At 36.8% G+C, this 16,595-nt stretch overlaps 1 long non-coding RNA gene across 1 annotated transcript; it reads right to left on the minus strand.

Moving 5' to 3' along the window:
• Positions 1-322: 322 nt before the first annotated feature.
• LOC135969062 (uncharacterized) lies at positions 323-10,769 on the minus strand. Its single transcript, XR_010584130.1, has 2 exons — positions 10,619-10,769; positions 323-3,586 (listed from the first exon to the last, which is right to left on the minus strand). It is a non-coding gene; the product is annotated as an uncharacterized lncRNA (long non-coding RNA).
• Positions 10,770-16,595: the final 5,826 nt, after the last annotated feature.

A 16,595-nucleotide genomic window follows, 5' to 3' on the forward strand; every position in this document is an offset into this window, starting at 1 on the left:
AAATGCTACTCAGCTGGGTCTGAAAAAGGCTATAGTCATTTTTGATATACTAACATTTAGATCTATGAGTCAAATTTATACCAGTTCATTGTTCTCCTGTTTTATTCAGGGTCTGTAGCCATGCTAAAGGCACATAAAGGTTTAGGGTTCTGTTTTGCACTAATTTGTGAGACCCAAGGTTTGTTTTGTGCATAAAATACCTTGTGAGTATGCCACACAGATATCACATTTTCACCAGGCTAAACCAGCAATCATTGTTACCAAATGAAGCACACTTATGCCAAGACCTCAAGAGGGACATTTAGGAAACTTAAATCACTAGTTATTCATAAATTGTACATAATTTATTTAAAAATGTTTCACATAGTCTTTCTAAAATGTTAAGGGTAGCATCTGCTTATTAAAGAAAAATTAGAATATCAATAGAAAGAAGAGAAAATGGCCAGGTGCGGTGGAATAAAGTGAGTTAAAAATGAGAAGGGCTTAGAAATACTAATCTCTGTAATGGTCTGTGACATTAGAGAGAAAATGTAACCAGGTCTTAGTCATACTAAATGCAATGAAAGCAATGTAAATCTTGCAAACTCTATTTTCTGTAATTAAATAAATGTTGGTTAATATGAGATAACATCTTTAATATCAAGCACAAAGTATTTAATACATATCTTAATACATGTTTCACATGATTTCTTAAATTTGAAAAATATGAAAATAACTCGATATTGTAACATACATAATCAAGCCAAATATGCATCAAAAGTATGGCATTTTAACCTATCAAAATGGCTAAAGTTAAAAAGAAAGAAAATGTCAAAAGTTAGTCATAATGGAAGCAATTTTCATGCACAGCTGGTAGGAATATAAATTGCTACAAAAATTGTTGGGCAGTGTTAATTTGAACTGAAAACACACCTACTGTATAATACAAAAATTCTACTCCTAGGTCACAAGAAATAAGTGTGTATTCTCTACAAAAGACGTGAACAAGAATGTGTATAGGAACTTTGTTCATCATAGCCCCAAACTGAAAAGAAGCCAAATGTCTATTATTAAAATAAAGGAGTTGTTCTGTATTCTTAAAATGGAATATTATATAATAACAAAAATGAATGATTCCATGTAAGATTATGGATGGATGGCACAGATATAATATTAAATAAAAGAGGCTAGACACAAAAGAGTACATGTTATATGATTTCATTGGTGTAAATTTCAAGAGCTTTCACTAGTGGTCAAAACAGTGCTTAACTTCAGAGAATGTTGATTGGAAAGAAAAATAAGGGGTTTTTGGGTTGTGAAAACGTTTTGTGTTTTATTCTTGTATTTGGTTACAGGGGTATATATGTACAAAAAAAATATCAAGGCTGGGTGTGGTGGCTTATGCCTGTAGTCTCAGCACTGTGGGAGGCTGAGGTGGGTGAATTGCTTGAGTCCAGAAGTTAGAGATCAGCCTGGGCAACATGGCAAAACCCCGTCTCTACAAAAATAAAAATAAAAAGTTATCTGGGTGTGGTGGTGCTTGCCTGTAGTCCCAGCTACTCAGGGTTCTGAGGTGGGAAGATCGTTTCAACCTGGGAGGTTGAGACTGCAGTGAGCTATGATTGCATGACTGCACTCCAGCCTGGGTGACAGTGAGACCCTGTCTCAAAAAATAAAAAAGAAAAAGAAATAAAAAGAGAAAAGAAAAAAAATCAAGCTATACTCAGTTTTATTATAAGCTATAGTATAAGTAATACGTACTTTACCATATGTATTTTAGAATCCATCATTTTTAAATTGAATGTTTTCATACAACTATATTGGCTTGCTTCTCTACAAATTGGAAATCTTGCCATCACAACTTTGCACATCTCATCTGCATCAAAAGATAAAAGGTTTGAATGAAAGCAAGTAGATTTTATTTTTTGAAAGCTCTGAGATATCTCACTGCCCTCTTCAGTTCTCATTGACAGAAATAAGTCATTATTTCTGTATTATTGAAAGTGGAGCAACATATTTGCTTCCTCAAGCCTTTATTGTGTTTCCTGAAAGCCAGTTCAAGAGCTAAGAAATAATCCAATTACTACTCAGTGTTTGTGAGGAGCAGTTCATATCCATTACCACTGGAACATCATGTTCTTCTTTTTATAAGCTTTCGCCAGTGGAAAGACTGATAGAAGTGTGCAGAATGAGGGACTGTTATAGGATTTCCCTGAAGTTTCCTTTTCCTAATGAATACACTCCTTCATTGTAATAGATTGACCTTTGAACACTAATGTAAATCTTATGGCTGGGTATTTTAGTAATTGCTAGAACCTTACTAGTTGGGGTTGTTAATTCACCCTAAACAAGGACCACATGCAATTAATCTTTTTCTAATTCTTGACACCATGGTTTACAATTATTGATCCCTTTTTAAAAACCAGTTATATATCTTAGTCTTTTACAAATGGACACAAAACTGCAGGTCCCTTAAATGATTTTAGTGTCAGAAGAAAAGAGCCCTTAGTAACCCATCAAAGTTGGGTCTATAATGCTTAAACTCATTTACATATAAGAGTAGCATTAACTGTTAAAGCCAAGAGCATCCTTTGCAAGTAATATATGAATTAAACTATTCCATTCACCAAAACTACATTTGATCTGCCCCATCTTCTTGTATGCTTAGTTGGTAACTGACAAGGACAATTCAGGCCTGCCTTGTACCTTATGAATCAGAGCTGACAAGAACAGACGCAGTCCTGACTGCCATAACATTGTCTGTCACGCTGATATTCAACTTTCAGGACCAGGGACAGCAGAGAGCAGTCCTAGGAATCTTTACACAAACTCCCTTTGCCCTCTGAACAACTCTCTGAAACGAAATGCTATCTGCTTGTGGTCCAAGCCAATTGAAATATTATAATGCATTTCATGACTGAGGGATACTTTCATTTTATATTTTCAATTTCTCAATTCACTTATTTCTCCAGTGAAATGGATCCTTAAAAAAAATGTAACTTCCAGTAGGGCAGTAGTGGCAAATCCTGAATGAGAGGAAACGTGGAGACAAAAATTTAGTGTTTGCAAGATTCACACTGAACTCTCTCTTCACCGATCAGCTCCTTGCTGTCTTTGCTTGGTTTATGGTAAGCCTTCAGTTCATCTCTTGGACCTCATTTTAACATCCTTATTGATCTGAGCTCTCAGCCATTAGCTTGGTATCCTCATGGCCTTCTTGTCTCCTTTTCCTGCTTTGGTTCTTTAAACTTTTTTAGAACTAAAGTCTTCTGCTAGTCTTCCAACACCCTCCAACTGAATCCTAATAAGGAGCTCCATCCATTTTTTTTCTTCTTCTTGGCTATAGTGTCAGAGAACCAGCTCCTGAACACTGATATATAAATATCTTGTCTTTGAGCATGTTTTCTCTGCTTCCTGAAAATTTAGGGGAATATATCCTGAGAAAAAATACCTTTGGCATTATATATATTTTTAAGTTGAAAAATATCTTACAGCCAGGCACGGTGGCTCACACCTGTAATCCCAGCACTTTGGGAGGCTGAGGCGGGAGGATCATTCGAGCCCACGTGTTTGAGACCAGCCTGGGCAACACAGTGAAATCTTGTCTCTGAAAAAATAAAAACAAAAATTAGCCAGGAATGGTGACAAGTGCCTTTTGTCTCAGGTACTCAGGAGGCTGAGGTGGGAGGATCACTTGACCCTGGGAGATCGAGGCTGCAGTGAGTTATAGAGAGAGATTTTGTCTCAAAAAAAGTCTTCCAGTAAGCTTAATATACCAATTAATACTTTTTATCATTACTAGAAACATGGTAACCACATGATGAAAATATAAAGCGTTAACATTTGTAAAATTTATCTTTTAAATGCCTATTTTCTCTTGAGTGTGCTCTACTAAAACCTTTGCCACCAACAATCCCACAAAACATCCCTTGTCAAAGTCACCAATAATCTTCATATTGTTAAATCTAATGGCCAATTCTTAATCTTCAGTTTATCTTAATCTTCAGTTTAACAATATTTGAGAAAATTGATGTCCTTCAACTTACATAATATAGTTATTTTTAATTTATATTCTAAGAGAACACACTCTGTTGATTTTCTCTCTATTTTTGTGGTCAATTTTTATCAGTCTCCTTCATTTTGTCCTCTTCTCTCCCAATTCTAAATCTTGGAGTATGCCTCAGTATTTCTTGGGCAATTTATTCTTCTTCTCTTTTCACTGCCTTGATGATCTTACATAATCTCAAATTAAAATGTTAACTGGATGATGTTAACAGCCAAATTAAATTTCCTGCCCTGAAGTTACATTATGAGCCCTGAAGCCCAGACTCATAAATCTAACTTCTTTTTCAGCATTTTCACTTGAGTGTCTAGTGGGCAGCTCTCACTTACCAAGCTCCATATCAAACTCTTCATCTCCCTACCTGAAACCTGTTACTGGTTTTCATCAGCTGAGGAAATGACAGTTCTGCCTTGCCAGCTACTCAGACAATTGGTTCTGAGTGCCTACCCCCCAACTTTATGTGTTTCTTTCCCAACACTCTCACTTGCATCCTTCTTTAGAAGGACTGTCTGCTAAGGACTGCAGTTAGGGTATTGGAGGAGAGATTTGTTGCTGTCATGTAAGACATGCCTTTCACCTTCCACCATGATTGTGAGGCCTCTCCAACGACATGGAACTATGAATCCATTAAACCTCTTTTTCTTTATAAATTGCCCAGTCTCAGGTGTGTCTTTAACAGCATCATAAAAACAGACTAATACACCTGGCTACTTTATTAATCAATTGTTTTCATGTGTGTCTTCTTATTAAAGTTTGCTTTTGGGGACCTGGCTTAAGACAGGTAGGTGTTACAAAATTGTTGTTAGCCTTATATGTCCAACATTTTTACGTAAAAATAACACAAGGCACTTTTTACAGTAGGGATTTGTTCTTTTATCTACCACTCTCATAAGACAGGAACAGAACCTGTAGCTGATTTTAATCTCAGAAGGCCAAAACCAGTTCCAAGCTATTTGCTGAAACATCTTTGTCTTTCTCATTTCTGTGGGCTTTCACAGATTAATGCATGTAGTATTCAATAAATGGTCAATAAGAACATATGACAATTCAAAATATATTTTCTGCTGTTAGAGTGATAGAGATTATGATTAATGCTCTAACTGGCTTGCAGTCGATGATTTTAAAATGCTAGCAAAACATGCTTCTTCTCCCCATAAAGGCAAGATGAATAGGTCACAGATTGAGAAGAAATCTGGTTCTTCAAAAATTCTTCTTGCTTCACCACCTTAGGCTTCTTCAAGTAATATTCACTACTGGGAGTGCCACGAGGTTGAAGTAGAACTTCTCTCTCATTCTTCTAATTAACTGTTTTATCATTCATTTTTTTATCTCTCCTGACCAATATGCAAGCTAAAGTATTGAAAGTAAAGAAAAAGAGATTTCATGGCCAGGAGCAGGCTCATGCCTGCAATTCTAGCATTTTGGGAGACTGAGGCAGAAGGATTGCTTGAGCCCAGGAGTCTGAGACCAGCCTGGGAAACATAGCAAGACCCTGTCTCTATTTTAAAAAAATAAGAAAAATGTGAACAATTAGAAAGGTACAAATAGTACAAGACAAATTCTCATTGGGTTTTATATTCTCAGAAACATCACCATTTTTCTGGCAAAAATGAATGTGATATGTATGGTGAGAAGTACAATTTGTTCTCAGTGCAAGCTCAACTCTGTAATTTATGCTGATTATAAACAAAAGGAATAAGGGTAAGTTAAATCCCCAGAAAATCTCAAACCTAATTCCATTCAATAGTCTCAAACTCTATCTCAATATCTGCATGAGCATGATTATCAAGTAATCAAATTTACTAGATTCAATTTTGGCTGCTTTAATTTACACCTCTCTCTGACTAGCAACATTGCTCATAGTTAATGAAATGGCCTCGGAGGATGCAGACATAGAATGATGGTTTAAATTGACTACTAATGGATGCCTAAGAATGGAAGGGGCATGGGTTTTCAAGGTGGTTAAGCTATCGGCAAGAGCAAGCTGTGAGTGACATAGTAACAGCTGTCTGTATCAGGCTTGAATGAGAAGGCATTTGGACATGTTAGGTAATTATTTTATACTTGTGTCACTTTAGTAATACAGTTTAGCTGAGGAAGCTCCTCATTTAGCAGACACATTGTAGCAGTTTTCCAGATTGGGTTGCCAGTCCCAGCAAGAGCTCCACATATCTCTTTGCCTATTCTTTATTTCTTCATCTAGCAACACAAAACCACCATCCAACTTTTCGTCATTTTACACCTGGATTTTGCCATGGTTAAAACAGGGCTTCATTCAGTCAGAATAATCTGGATCACACAACAGATATTATTTACCAGTTCAGAAATCTACAGTCTCTCCACGTTATTTCTTAGAATGTCAATCTATCATTCTCCTATTAAAGAGACTCATAGCGATGGAAACACTTTAATTTCAAACACAGATTTTCTTATTTCATATGGCCAGCCTTTGTATCGTTCTTGGCTTATCCTCTCCTATCTCCCATTCCCCCATTGTCAGGCTCTTTCTAATATTATCTCCTTTTGTGGAACACATTTTGGTGCTTCATAATTATTGTTGCTTGTTCAAATTTCACCTTCTAAGAGAAGCCACTCCTGTCTTCCCCTCCCAGCATCCACAAACCACACTTTGTGTCCCCAGAGGGCTTAATTTACTGTTTATATAACTGCCATAACTGAAAATTCATTATCTGTTTCAAACATTTTGGGTTTGCAGTGATAGTGGAACATGTATTAGTATTCTCATTAAATGAAAAATTTGGAACTGGAAGTCAGTAGAGTAGTCAAGGAGAGGAATATACTTAAATTTACCCACTTCAACTGCCTCTCTGCTTCTATTCTCAGTGTTTTATCATCAATTTCTTTCTACAAACCTCCCTATTGTGGTGCTGGACTAACATAATTAAAATAGCAAGCACAGAATTAAGACATAATATAAAAAATTTGAGACATATGCAAATCAACTAAGTTCAAGTGTTGATTTTATCAGTGCTTCTTTTATGGCAAGCCTTGGGTGGTGTCAAGGAATCTGATTTTTCAAAATAATGTAAGATAATTATAATGTAAGTTGCTCAAGCACACACTTCTAGAATCTCCAAAATAAAGAATAGGCTAATTTTAAATTGGTCCAACAATAGGGGAATGGTTATGCACATAATAATATATTAAATGCAGTGTTGTACGGTCATAAACAGATGTGGTTGTTTAAAATATAGCCACATTTAAAGATGCATGCATAAATACAAAACATATTGTAATATGTTTACTTTCCATATCACTAAGCAGTAGTTTATCATTTTATATTTTTATGGACATTTTTACTTGTTAGTTGTATTAGTCCACTCTCTTTTATAAAGAACTGTCTGAGACTGGGTAATTTATAAAGGAAAGAGGTTTAATTGACTCACAGTTCTGTATTGCTTGGGAGGCCTCAGGAAACTTACAGTCATGGCAGAAGGCACCTTCTTCACAGGGCAGCAGAACAGAGTGAATCCAAGCAGGGGAAACTCCAGACGCTTATAAAACCATCAGATCTCATGAGACTCACTCATTATCACGAGAACAGCATGGGGGAGACCGCCCCCAAGATTCACTTACTTCCACTTGGCCCTGCCCTTGATGCATTTGGATCATGGAGATTGATTCAAGGTGAGATTTGGGTGGGGATACAAAGCCAAACTATATTATTAGTCAATCACAGCATCTAAGAATTTTTCTTAAAATCAGAACCATGGACATCTCCCTACCATCTCGAGAGGGCATTAGACAAATCCCTTGCATTGGCAACAGTTGTGTGGTCTTTACATTTAAAAAGTGCAAATGGATCACACACATTTATTTATTTATTCCTACACCCAATGATAGTAAGATAATAAAATGATAAAGAGAAGAGCGGAGGGTGTATTTGAATAAATCACAGAAATTCTGAACACAGAAACACATATGGAAGAGTATTGGTATTGAGCATGGAAAGTGGGTGAATCCTTTATCTTAGACACTTGTAGAGAGTGATTAGGGCAAGGGGGAGGAAAATTATTTAACCCTGAGAAACTTGTAAATCAATGAAACAAGGTACATGATAGTTATAAGAGACACACAGGGAGGAAACAGAAGAAGAATAATTAAAAGATGCATATCAAATTATTGAGCCTCCATCTTTTTTCCTCTTCACCACATGGAATACTAAGTTAGTGCCTGGAATAGGAATGCAGAGATTTCCTCCCTAAATAAAGTAAATGTGACTACATACAAATTAAAACCATCTTCATTAAAAGGAAACCAGCAAGTAAGAAACCTGGGAGGCGGAGCTTGCAGTGAGCTGAGATCCAGCCACTGCACTCCAGCCTGGGCGACAGAGAGAGACTCTGCCTCAAAAAAAAAAAAAAAAAAAAAAAAAAAAAGGAAACAATGAACTGGGAATGTTTATATTTGTAACATACACAAGTGACTAAATGTTTGTACCTAAAATATGTAAAGAATTTCTAAAAGTCAATATAAAAGGCAAACAACTCAATCTAAAAGTGGCCAGAGGATACAGACAGGTTTGTGGGAATGAATGAACCTGATTAGTACTTAAGAAAATTTAAATTAAAAGAATAATACACTGTCCTGTAACTGAAACTATAAAAAGAGGAGGGAAAATTGTACACTAACCTCACAAAAGTGGTTATCTCTAGAAAAGAAATAGAGGTAGTAAATAGAAGGTAGAAAGAGGTCAACGGGGTGAGAGTTATATCTTTTGCATTATATTGTTTTAAGCAAAAACCTGAAGCTAAGCAAAAAGAAATAGGAAAGGATGGCAGGGAAGAGATGGGGAGGGAAGAAGAACTCAGGTAATTATAAAGATGCTTTAAAATTACAGTACTTTATGCCTTGTCTTCTGCCTCTTCATACATGAAAAGACTTTGTAGAATAAAATAATATGTTTATTAGGGTCATTTCTGATAGAACATGCCAATAGGTATGCTTACAAGATACCCTGTGATTGGAATCTACCTTTAAATAATAATTTTCTCTTAACATAAAGATGGAAATAGAAATGACTGTCTGCAAGCCTAGTTATACTATTTCCATAAAAGCTAACATTATCTATATATTTGCAGAATATATATATATTTTTATATATAGAATATATAAATTCCATGACATTCCAGAGGACTTTGCTTTGCTCACAGAATTCTGTAGTACAATATTTTGAATCCCACTATGCAAAATGCATTTAAAAAGCCAGGAAATATTTCTCCCAAAATCTATCACTATTCTTCTTAGCAGGATGTTTGCACAACATATTTTACCTCCTGTATACCATGATCCTTTGGGAGGGAAAGATCTAGGTGATCTGAATGATGTTTATCTACAAGGTCTGTAGAGAGATGTCTGGATCCCTTGACACTTTCTAGTGTCCTAGCTAATAATATAGGTACCAAGAAATACCTGCAAAACTCCACAGCAATGACTGAGAAGTCAAGTGAGAAATTTTGAAGGTCTGGGTGTGATAATTCCCACAAAAATAAGAGAGAATAAGGGCAAATGAGATGTAAAGAAGTGGTTTCAGTGAATAAACTGGAAGCTATTCACCTTTGTCAACAGAAAGCATATTTGAAGAGACAAAACCCCAAAGATTATGCTCCAAACTAGTTATTCTGTTTTTAAATGTCCAAATCTACTGTGGTATCTCCTTTATGGACATTGGTTTTAATTACTATTCACCTAGGGAACTGAAACTGAGTTTCCTAAATAAGAAAATATATGGTTTTTGTTTTAAGAAAAGCTATTTAATCTATCCTACAAGTAAGGGTAGATGAAGGAAATGCATTTACTCCATCTTACAATTACTTCATGTTTCATTAGGCTGCCCACAGGCATTCTGTGTTTATGGTCTGCTGCACTCCACAATAAAGCTATTATTCGTGAGCACTTCCCTGCTGGCTAATCACATTTTGGCTACTGCTTATGTTTATTTATGAGTCTCGCTTGGGAAAGGATGTGCAAAGTCTGATGGGAAGTCCTCACATGTATGTTGACACTTCTCCAGGCTTAGGCATCTCAAGAAGAGAAGTGGCCACAGTGTCACCAGTCTCCAGAATGAATTATGCAGCAAGACACATCATCGATAACCAGATAGAACACTCCCTCAATATTTAAAGGGCAATGGCAATGATGGAAAGAAGGAGACTGACATGATTCCAGTTCTGTGGGATCACTGGATTCAAGCAACATTGAGAAATAATTTTTCCGCTCAATCCTTACCAAGCAAAAATAATTATCAGGGAGAAAAAGCAGCATTATCTCTCCCAGGGAGAGTATGACATAAGATGTTGCCACTATTGTCTCTGCAGCTGAGGTTTCTACTTCCTGACCCTTGATTTCCTGCATAGGTAAAGAACTGTGTTAATTGGGGTTCTTCAAACAATAGGATATGCCAAAGAACTCTATCTTTCTATCTATCTATCTATCTATCTATCTATCTATCTATCTATCTATCTATCTATCATATATCATCTATATATCTTAGTCCATTTGTACTGCTATTACAGAATACCATATATAATTATAAACAATAGATTTTTTTCTCACAGTTCTGGAGGCTCGGAAGTTTGAAATCAAGGTTCTAGAAGGTTTGGTGTTGTGTGAAGGCTGCTATTTGCTTCCAAAGCGGTATCCTGTTGCTGCACTCTCTGGAAGGGACAAACACTGTGTCTTCACATGGTGGAAGGGATACAAGGACAATAGTGTCAAATGCTGTGTGAAGCCTCTTTTATAAAGCCTTTAATCCCTCATAAGTGCTCATGACCTAATCACCTTCTAAATGCCCCACCTCTTAATACTATTGCATTGGAATAGTGTTGTTTCAACCTAAGTTTTGAAGGAACACAAGCATTCAAACGATAGCTCACTCACTCTATCTATCTATCTATCTATCTATCTATCTATCTATCTATCTATCTAATCTATCTATTTATATCTATCTATTGAAAGAGAGTGAGAAAGAGAAAAATTTACTTTAATGACTTGATTCATGTAATTGTGGGGTCTGGCACGTCTGAATTCCATAGGATAAGATGACAGGCAGGAAACTCAGGCAAGAGTTTCACAGATTCCTACTTTGCTGTTTCTCAGTGTGGAGGTTTATTCTTTGGACTTTCAGGATGAACCAAAGCTAGGCACTTCTGTATGCCAGTCAGCAAGGAATCGTTTTGTGGAGTGCAGAGCGTATAATACCCATTGAGAATTGATCGTAAAGAAATTTAAGAGGGTTCCTGTGCTAGTTATTAAGCATTTATCTCTCAGTTCCAAATCCACCATCTATATTCTCCATGGTGATAATGGGGCAAATGTCTTTCTCCTTTGTCAGTTGACTCTCTATTTAGTGCTAACAATAAGGGGACCTAGAAGATATTGGGAGACAGGAGGAGGTGAGAAAGAACTTACCACGTCCTGTAAGCTTGCTATTGCTGTCTCCTTCACTCCAGCAATGGCACTTAACCTGGCAATATCAGTTGGTTCCAGTGTCTATGTGTCTCACCTGCACACTTAGTGACCTTCGCCAGGCCAGCTTGTTTTTTAGCCCCAACATTCTTGCTCCACCACATGTTTGGGGTCCTGGACACTCCAGTAAGCTCTTCCTGAATCCACCTCTTAGAAAAGAGGTACTGGGTTAGATATGATGGCATTTATATTTTGTGCTATGACACTTACATATTCTGACATAAGCATGTGGAATTTCTTGCTATTTTATTTCCCAGGGTTAATTTTGTATATGTGTATGAAGACAAAAAATAGGATGTATTTTTTTGTTTGTTTATTGGTAGCTACCAAGATACCTAAGATTGATTGACCAGTATTTGTTGATGATACCAAATAACGTTATTTTACAAGGCATCTTTAAAAATGTTAGCTTTCTGAAACTGAAACATTTATTTAAGCCTCAGACAGATAACACACACTTGACCACCACCCCTCCCCCATTCATTTGTATCATCAATTAAAAGAGCTTAGAAAACATAAAACTTTAATGCTCATTTTAACTGAAGGCTTGTGGGCTAACAACCACAGTTTATAAATGGCACTTTGGTATTCTGAAGCTAAACATTACACAAAGTCTATGCATGGTGTTCAAAAGAAGGAATGATAAAGGTAGCTTTAAGAATGTAATATCAACTCCCAACATTTCTGACTGGCTTGAAAATCTTTCAAAAAATACGGCAGTTTTTTGAACTGTTCAATCATTAGGTTTGATTAAAGTGGCCCAATTTAGTTTTAGGAAGATACACATGACATTCTACATGTGGCTTGGAAGTTTTTGATTGAAAGGGAAAAAAAGGGCAAATCTCTTGATGTTCGATTTTGTTTTTTCTTTTTTTGAGACAGGCTCTTGCTCTGTTACCCAGGCTGGAGTATAGTGACACGATCACAGCTCTTGACTTCCCAAGCTCAAGGGATCCTCCCACCACAGCCTCCTGAGTAGCTGGGATCACAGGCATGTGCCACCATACTTTGCTAATTTTTAAAATTTTTATAGAGTCAGGGATCTTGCCATCTTGTCCAGGTTAGTCTCGAACTCTTGGCCTCAAGCAATCCTCCTGCCTCAGCCTCACAAAGTACTGGGATAGCAGGCATAAGCCACTGTGCTAGGTTGAAACTATTTTTAAATTTAAACAGTTTTATTTGTGGTAAAATACATATAAAATTTTCCATCTTAACAGTTCAGTAGTGTTAAGTGTAGGCATATCGTTGTGCAACCAATCTCTACAACTTTTTCGTGTTACAAAACTGAAATTCTTTACCCGAATCAATAATTATCCAATCTCTTTTCACAACCCCTGGCCGCTACCATTCTGTTTTCTGTTTTTATGAATTTGATGACTCTAGATATCTCATGTAAATTGAATCATGACGTAGTTGTCTTTTTGTGACTGGTTCATTTCATTGAGCATAATGTCCTCAAGGTTCATCCATGTAGTAGCATGTATCAGAATTTCCTTCCTTTTTAAGTGTGAATAATATTTATTTGTGTGTATACATCATATTTTCTTTATCCATTCATCTGTCAATGAATACTTGAGTTGTTTCCACTTCTTGACTGCTGTGAACAATGCTGCTATGAACATGGGAACACTGATACTTCTTCAGGACTCTGATTTCAGTTCTGTTGAACACATACCCAGATATGGAATTGCTGGATCATATGATAATTCAACTTTTAACTTTTGGGGGAACTTCCATTAAACAATAGCAACTACACCATTCCCACCAACAGTGCAGAAGGGCTTTACATTCCCACCAGCTGTGCAGAAGGGTTCCAATATTTCCACATCCTTCCCAACACTTATTTTCTGTTGTTTGTTTGTTTTAAACAGTAGCCATTCTAATGGGTATAAGGTGATATCTCATTGTGGTTTTGATCTGGATTTCCCTAATGACTGGTGATGTTGACTATCTTCCCCTAAGCTTGTTGGCCATTTTCATGTCATCTTTGGAGAAATGTCTATTCCAGGCCTTTGTACATTTTAAAATCAGAGTATTTTGTTGTTGCTGTGGTTAAATTGCAAGAGGTTTTTTGTTGTTGTTGTTTTGTTTTTTAGTATCCTGGAGAGTACCCCTTATCAGATATCTGATTTGCAATTCTTTTCTCCTATTCATACATAGGTTGCTTTTTCACTGTGTTAATTATGTTCTTTGATGCACAGATGTTTTTACTTTTGAAGTAGTTTAAATTACCTATTTTTCTTTTTGTTCCCTGTAAGAAACTATTTTTAAGAAATTAGGAAACATCTCAAGATGAAGTCATTAAGCCAAGCTGAATGAAGACAAGAAGTTGTTTCACTGATTTGGTTGCATAACATGTTCGAGTCTTCCTCCTAGTGGGTGAGTATGGAAACTACTGACAGTACAATGTTCTCAAACTAGATTCAGAAGATTCCCAAAACATTCAGTTCTTCTATTCTCTTATCTCAAGCAAACACTAAATTTTCGTTGTTGGTTCAACTCAGGAAAAGTTACATTGTCAAATTTGTTTCCACACAGGTGTCAGAAACAAAACCCCAAAACTATGTACTCTAAATTTGCATTTTGTTATCTATGAGTTCAATTTAAAAGTCAAAGTAATGTTACCATGAGTAAAATGTTCACAGTGAGCAAGAAAACAAAATCAACCACCCCTCATACTAAATCAAAGTGGCAGAGATGATTTAGGTAATTATTTTTAAACTGAACATCTCTCTATCATAGGATATAACCATGCCAGAGGGTCCATTTGGAAGTGGCCCAGAAGAAACATGCCATAAAGCCAGAAACTGTAATTCAAAAGTTCTAAATGAAAATGCTCAAGTTTCATTGAGGCAAGAGGCTTTGGGTGTGCAGTTGCAATACAAGCAGCTGTTTTTGTCGCTCAGCCTTAAGCCTGGGTTTGTTTCTTTCTTTTCTTCTCTTTCAATTTTTTTTTTTTTTTTTTTTTTTTTTTTTGAGACAGAATCTCATTCTGTCACACAGGCTGGAATGCAGTGGCACTATCTCAGCTCACTGCAACCTCCCCCTCCCGGGTTCAAGCGATTCTCATGCCTCAGCCTCTCGAATAGCTGGGATTACAGGTGCCTACCACGACACCCATCTGATTTTTGTATTTTTAGTAGAGATGGGGTTTCACCATGTTGGCCAGGCTGGTCTCGAACCCCTGACCTCAGGTAATCCACCCACCTCAGCCTCCCAAAGTGCTGGGATTATGGGCATGAGCCACCACACCCAGCCTGAGTTTGTTTCTAACATGTCAGGTGTCAATGTCTGGTGTCACCTCTAAAAACTGCTGTTTGAATATAAGCTGCAGTTGGGTCTTTGAGACTTTCTTTTGAAAGGATGCTGGTTAGCGTGTTTTTCCTCCTCTTCTCTGGGTAACACAAATAATGAGCTGTCACTGATAAAGTCCCAGACACCAATTAAATTTCCAACAGTTGCCTATGACATCTCCCTTCACAGGGGGCCTCTGAATTACGTGTTGTCATAGTAAGAGCCTATGATCTTGGCCATACTGCCTCAGCTCCTGGCTCTCGTATTGCCCTTAAAAGACCAATGCTTGCTTGTGTTTCATCTTTCCTTATGCAGTTTTGGAGCATGCATTATGAGTGGCTGATTTTCAAGAGGACATGAAGGTACAACAAATGGTGAGTGTCCTGTGATGGAGGTTCCTGTATTTTGAATTACTCTTTCTATCTGGATTCTACTTACCTAACACACACACACACACACACACACACACACACACACACACACACACACACATTCTTTTTAGCTATTGGAAAAAAAATGACCTCTATACTATTGATTCCTCCATAATTTTCCAGCCCTTACTAATATTGTGTTTATGGGACAAAATGACTATTGCCTCAGTCTTGCAAACAAAAAGACTATGAACTTTATGTAGTAGAGTTTTTGTGCACGGCTTATTTAAAATATTTCCTCCTCCTTTGGTCAATTCTTTGGGAACTACATTATTCTGTTCCTTGTGGTCCTAGTTAGACGGTCAGTCCAGGTAGGGGATTTAGGGTTAGTTATAAGGTTGACATGATAATGGTTATAAAGGGTTGCCCTTTGGGTGATTAAAGAACATTTTACTAGGAAGATGTCTATTTGTACCTCCACAATTAAACTATAACATGTTTGGCCAGCAGGGATTTGCAAATTTTTAACTGGTAAATCACAAGGAGTACCTAATTTCATGCTTTTATTAGAAAGTGCCTACAGAAGGAAGAAGGTAACAATAACCCGGTAGAGCACCATACCCACTAAAGATATTGGTGCCCTGAAATTGAGTACCATGTGGACATGCAGACATGCATCAGAAGCTACTTCCAGGCAGTACATTTCCAGCTGGGTAGTGTTTATCCACTATCTTAAGAAAAAATAACTGCAAAAAGTGTTTTCCTTGTAAGTCCAAAGAGAACCAGTAAATACTTAACAAACATCTAGTTATTGATTAGATAGAGATTAGTCATGATCTATAATTTAGGAATTAATGCAAAATACATATTTTGTGTGGTAAGGAATACTGAAGAGAAGAATCCTAGAAGTTCAGCATTTTTTGAGAAATTGTGTGGTATAGCATTCAAGCACAGTACATACTAATTTGTAATCAGTTGAGTATGGTCATTGCTATTTCGAAATGGGATTGTTTCCAAAGACTAAGTGCCCTTTTCCAATTGAAACAGTTCCTAGAAAAGCAGAAAGTCTTGGGCTGGCAGTAACCAGAAGCCGTGCTACTTGCTTTAGAGTGAAATCATCCAGAAGGCAAGGTTTAAAAAAGTAACTAAATTTAATCTGCAAGCATCCAGGGATTTAATCAATGACTTCATTGTTATTCATATGCCTGCTCTTGGAAGAGTAGAATATCTCCTATTCCCTCCGAAAATGCCCATACTACATCTTACACTAGTGGGTCTATTTCATGCCTGGAGGAGATTTGAAAAGTGAGGTCATTTAAGAGTTTTAGTGTATGGCTCAATTCTATCTAAATTTAGTGGTGTGCCAGGGCTTCTCCATGTTGCTCAGAATCCATGATGGG

The sequence above is a fragment of the Macaca fascicularis genome, chromosome X (assembly GCF_037993035.2).
Source record: "Macaca fascicularis isolate 582-1 chromosome X, T2T-MFA8v1.1".
In the NCBI taxonomy this organism is placed as follows: domain Eukaryota; kingdom Metazoa; phylum Chordata; class Mammalia; order Primates; family Cercopithecidae; genus Macaca; species Macaca fascicularis.